Source organism: Protobothrops mucrosquamatus, unplaced genomic scaffold (assembly GCF_001527695.2).
Source record: "Protobothrops mucrosquamatus isolate PMUCROS unplaced genomic scaffold, P.Mucros_1.0 scaffold23, whole genome shotgun sequence".
NCBI classification, from domain to species: Eukaryota; Metazoa; Chordata; class Lepidosauria; order Squamata; family Viperidae; genus Protobothrops; species Protobothrops mucrosquamatus.
The window spans coordinates 1,049,497-1,055,367 of NW_015386408.1; positions in this window are offsets into that span (position 1 = coordinate 1,049,497).

Here is a 5,871-nt window from a genome sequence, read left to right on the forward strand (position 1 = left end):
CCCTCCCTCCCTCCTCACCCTGAGGCTACAGCAAGAGAAGCTCAGAAATCTGTCCCAGCCTATTCACTCAGGAGGACCAGGAAATTCACATCTCTCTCTCTCCCCCACCCCTCCCACCATTTCCCTTTTTCTTCTCTCCTTCCCTACCTCCACCACTTCCCAGTTCATTTCCAGTTGCTACCCAGTTTGGAGCCTGAGAAAACAAAGGTGGCGATTGGGCCATCCTAAGAGGAAAAGGAAAAAAAAAAATAATTTTTTTTTGGTCGTCTGTGTGAACTTTTATTATTTTTTAACAAAAATAATAAACAGTGATAAAAAATAAAACAACTTTTTTTTCTAAAAAAAGAGAAAGAACTGAGTTTAAAGGTTAATAATTAATGAAATGTGGAAAAAAAAAATCAAACAAGCTTCATCGGACTGGATCACCACCTTCTCTTATACAAACTTCCGTTTTAAGATTGTAGCCATATTTAAACAAAACAGGAAAGAAAGGATGATAATGATGATGATGATGATGATGATGACATTTTATCAGTATTGTGAATAAACTTGAACACAAACCACATGCAGTTCCATGTCATGTCTTCAGTTTTAGAACCTCTCTCCTGCCAAGGTAAAGCGACTAATTTGAACTTTCTTATGGTGACACCGATTCATAGTGCTTCTATAAGGGAATCAGTGTTCATGTATGTATATATTTATTTATGTGTAATTTAATGGGAACTGTAAATATGGTGAGTCTGTTTGAAGCTTTTTTTTATTATTTATCTGGTGATCTCGTTTACCTCTTGTTTAGTGGGTTTTTAAGTCTTTCCCATCTTAGTTCCATCACTGTGGTTCATAGTTACTTATTTAGAAAATGGGAGGGGAGTTTTTTAGGGGGAGGTGGGGTGGTATTTTCTGGGATACATCACTTCAGCCCTGTTGTAGCATGTTATAAAAAGGCGACAATAAAGCAGCTAAGCGATTGAAGCAACTTGGATTTTTACAAATATATTATTAATATGATACCTAGTTTCCACATTGATAAAGGAAAATAAATCAGCCGTCCAACCCAGACCGACCACCATTTCCACTGAAATAATTTAGGTTCCCCTTCCAAAAACATTTTTTCCACATGTTGATAATTTTTAACAACTCTTTGTATACTGTGGCTTTAAAAAAAAGTTTCTATCCAGGGTCTTTCTATTGAAAGCATAATCAGAGCAATAAGTTGATATTGTCTATTCAGATAAAGAACTGGGGATCTTCGCTTCCCTCTCCCCTTTTTCATTTTGAGTTGCCTTTTGGTTCAAAGAACTTCCATACATTGGGGACCACCTGGTATCCTCTATTTCCATCGGCCATATTGGAAGCAGTTACAGTTGTATTGTATTGAGTTGTGCTGGCAGTAGTTTCCATGCCTGTCAATGTATCATAGTCCTTTGTTGCCCAGATAAATAAATATTTGATACGCTTTATGTCGATTTTTTTTTATTCAGTGGCTGTCTTTACCCAGGCGTATTTTTGTTCTTGGCAGTATTTTTTATTCAGTATGGTTACAGTAATTGAGTTTAACTCTCCCTTGACAATTGCTCTTTGCAATAAGCAGCTGAACCCATTGTTTCCCTCAAGTATAATAAAAACTTACTTTCAAGTTGGAGTTCAGAGCAGGGTATCATTTAGATATTCCACTGAGTCTGTATTCAGACAAATTACACAATAAAACAAAATGTATTCTTTTGGATTAAAAAAAATATTGTACTGTTGAAGAAATGGCATTTTTAGTTTCCTTTAACTGAAAGGTGATTTTATTTTTTAAAAATAAAGTTTTATTTTATTTATTTGATCTTTAGGTTTTGTTCTTGCTTCATAATTATATATCAGGGTTACCCATTTTAAATGTTTGACATAATATGAATTGCTTTTTAATTTTCAATGCCATTTAAAGAATGGGAAGAGAGTTATATCTGAATGAGAATTATGGGTAACTAAGTATATTCACATACAAATGTTCATACAGAATGTAAATGCATTGGATAAGTTCTCATACTAGGGAAAATAAGTAATCATACTCATCTTGATTGTCTGACATATTACTTCAGATTTATTTTAGGTTTGATTTTATGAATGTGTACAGGTCACATTACTGTAAATATTTAATCATGATAATAGTTTTTCCAATATTTGGATGAGGAAGTTCTTATTTTGAAACGATGCATGTTTGAATTATAAGCAATACAACTTAAATTTTAGATAAGTGTGAAATATTTTATTTTCATATTGGCCAGATTTTAGTTCCAAAGAATGAGGATATTCATTTGAAAGAGATGCTAGCATGCTTTTTACATTAGAAATTGGCTCAAAGTACATTCTTATCAAAATTGCAGTGACACTCATTATTTCATTTGCTTTGGGTTCATATGGTACAAAGTTGGCTTTATGCAAATGTGGTTTGATAGAAATAGAAGCAGAGTGTAAAATATTGATATTAAAGTGTTATTTTTGTGGAAATACATACTTAAAATGCTGATTTGAAGTATTGAAACTGAAGTGTTTGAGCAAACATTGTGAAACTTATTTCCATCATGATGATTGATACCAATCCAGATCAATTTTGTCTAATCCTGTGATAAATATGGCAAAAAGTTAAAAGTGTGATGGCATACCTGAGAAGACAGTGCAGGGACTTCTGCTTCAATGCCAAAAGCAGAACTGAAAAGTCTTAACTAGATGGTACCTTTTCTCAGAAAAGAGAAATTAGATCTGGTATTTCTATTTGATTGTTGATAAAGGAAATCAGTCCAGTAGATAACGGAAGTTCTGTTTCTTCCTGACTGCTGCTTTACTTAAGGAAGACAACAGAAAACCAGGATAGTTGGTTTGCTGCTTTTAAAATGCAGTTTAACAGTGAAATATTCTTCCTCTGATGGCATATTATCTCTGTGAGATAGACTTTGAAAGTGGATCTTCTGCATATCTTTTTGAAAATGCTTATTCATCCCCTTGCCCCAGATACATTGGTTAACTGTAAAGTGGATGTAACAAAATAATAAGGTGAATGAACCCTAACTGTACATGCAGCCTTGACATAAATGAAATGCACAGCATTGTAGCAGGTGAAGTGAAGCATTGTCTATCTGGGCTGTTTTTCTTGGCTGCAACTCAGATTGTGTGGGGGATCCTAACCTCAGGCACAATGGCATTCATAAACAGCAATGCACACACTGCTGCTCTTTCTCCAGCAATGCATAAATACTCATTTTTAAATGAAAAAACAATCTTATTAAATACCATTCATTCATATCTGGATTTACAGATGCTTGTTACTTTTTTTTTAAAATCTGCCTAATAGTTTTTAGCTGTAACTGGGGAATGTGTAAAGCATATTTAATCTTACAACATTCCTAATAATTCAAAAGATATGAATAATGTATCCGGTAGTAAAATACAATTTCAGAAATGAAATTTAATAAATATTGCATAGTTACTTATTGCAAACAATTAAGAATTAGAATGGTAAAAATGGTAAACCTTAAATGATATATATATATGCATTGCTTGATTCATGTTAAAATATTGATCATTGGTTTATTTAAAAAATACGTTTATTATTAACACCCCATTTTTTTACTTTTTTTGTGAACCGAAACTTACTTTTAGTTAACAATAAGTCTGATGATTATTGAAATTATTTGTTTATTCTGCTTTAGAAACCTGCAGTAAACATTGAGAATATATCTCAGTATTTCATTTTGACCTTTTTTTTAAAAAAAAAAAAATCAGTGCTTATTGCAGGAGATAATAATGGGTTCATTACAGTTTGGGGCTCATCTGCTGTGACAAAAGTGCAGTTACCAAATCATGGTAATTACTTTCACAGTATTTTTCAGGGAGGGGGGATGTATTTTAAGTGTTGTAATCAATCACTGTTGCAGCCTTTCAAATTCTAGGCAATGCTTTTAGCTGCTAACCTTAACACACACACCGTTATAGAAATTAGTATCAATGGTTAAATGTTAATGAGCTATAGTGCAGTCCCTTCATGCTATGCTAATTTATGCATTTTTAAAAAATGTACCACAATGTGTCTTCAAGCTGAATGGTTACCACCCTCCTCTGTAATAAATCATAATCTACCCCTCCTTCTTCCCAAACCCCAAAATCGAATATTAATATAATTTGAGATTTAACTGGTGGAACAGCCATCAGGATAGCAATGCCCTGCAGCTGAAATAATATTTAAAATAGAAGAGATTTGACATTTGATAAGTCAGTGGCTTGAAATACCCAGTTGTACTTAGCTAATTCAGTCCTTAACCTCTGGTTTCAAATAAATCAATTACAGTCGATTCCACTTCAGTTCAGAAGTGCATGAGGTTTTAATTGAATACATTTTATTTGCTAGGAATATTCATTTATCCAAACCTTTAAATATAAAGGAGTTTTCTTTGATTGTCCGTGTTAAATTTAACTGCATAATCCAATCAAGACATGCTTGTTTGCTTGGATTCTCTCTAAATTCTATAATGGGTAGCTTGTTTTCTTTACAATGCATACCTCAGCAAATTGCAATTTTGCTGAATTTCGTTTAAAACAACTGTGGTCTTAGATCACTTAAGGTGAATTTAAATTCTCTAAAACTAGTGAAAGTTACTCCTCTTTAGGATATTTTTTTTAGAATAAAACTGGAATTCTGAAATACTTCTGGAATGAAGTATTTAGTTTAGTTATATCTGATTTGTTGACAAGACTGTTGATTAAACTCCTGTCAAAACCAGGTTTAGGATATGTTATATTTACAAATAACCCCCCAAAAAACAAAGCATATCATCTTAACTTACTCTCCTCTCAAGTATTGTTTTGAATATAGCCTTTCCTAACCTGGTACTAGAAGATGTGTTGAATTACATCTCCCAAAACTCTCAGCCTGTATAGCCACGGTGGCAGGAAATTTGGGAAATGTAATTCAATACGTCTGGAGTGCACAGAACACCACCCAGCCATCTCTGAAGTGATAGAAAACCTGCCCTCATTGCTGTTTTTTTTGGCACAATGAAGGTTGAATGACTTTAGACAATACTATAAATTGCTAGTGGGGAACTAACTTAATGCTTGAGAATTTGTCGTTAATGATGGAGATGTTCCTTTATAGATTCCTGCTCCAAAGTAAACACCACTGGTGTTAGAGCTTTATTTCCCTAGCAAGAAATTGAAGGTATATATAACTAGCATGTAAGAAATACAATCTTATATAGATTTATCAGAAGTTAAGTGCTGGTGCACATGGAAATTTACTTCCAGTTGAGCCTGCAGAGTTTTGTGTCATCGACAAAAAACAAGACACGTTGATTATTGTGGTGCAAGACAGCCGTCTAAATAAATAAACGAATATGCTTATTTTATTTTTTTTAAAAAAAAAGATTTGGAGCAGAAATCAAGTGGGCAGTTAGTAGTCTAAGGAAGTTAAGCATGCAATACATTACAATTGCTTTTTACAATTTGTTTTGCCATTGAACTCCTTGGTATTCATCATTCAACAAGACTCTGTGCTCGCTATCTCTATTACCTGATCAATTATAGCCCAGACCTGGATAAAATGAGAATGTTGCCATTAACTTCGTGGATGTGAATTGCATAGATCTCCACGCAATTTCATCCTTAAGGTTCTCATATGATGCTTGGTGTTACCAATACCAATATCCCTAATACTACTGCTAATATAACTTTATAACAATTGGTGGTTCTAATTTTGGGATGTCCAAAAAGTTCCACTACCTTCTGGCAGGGATGCATGAAACAAATTTGCAAGGTAGCTCAATAAAGTTCACCTTAAACAGCGATAAAAGTTTTGGAATGGCAGTTAATTGAAAACGGCAGTGAATTTTAAAG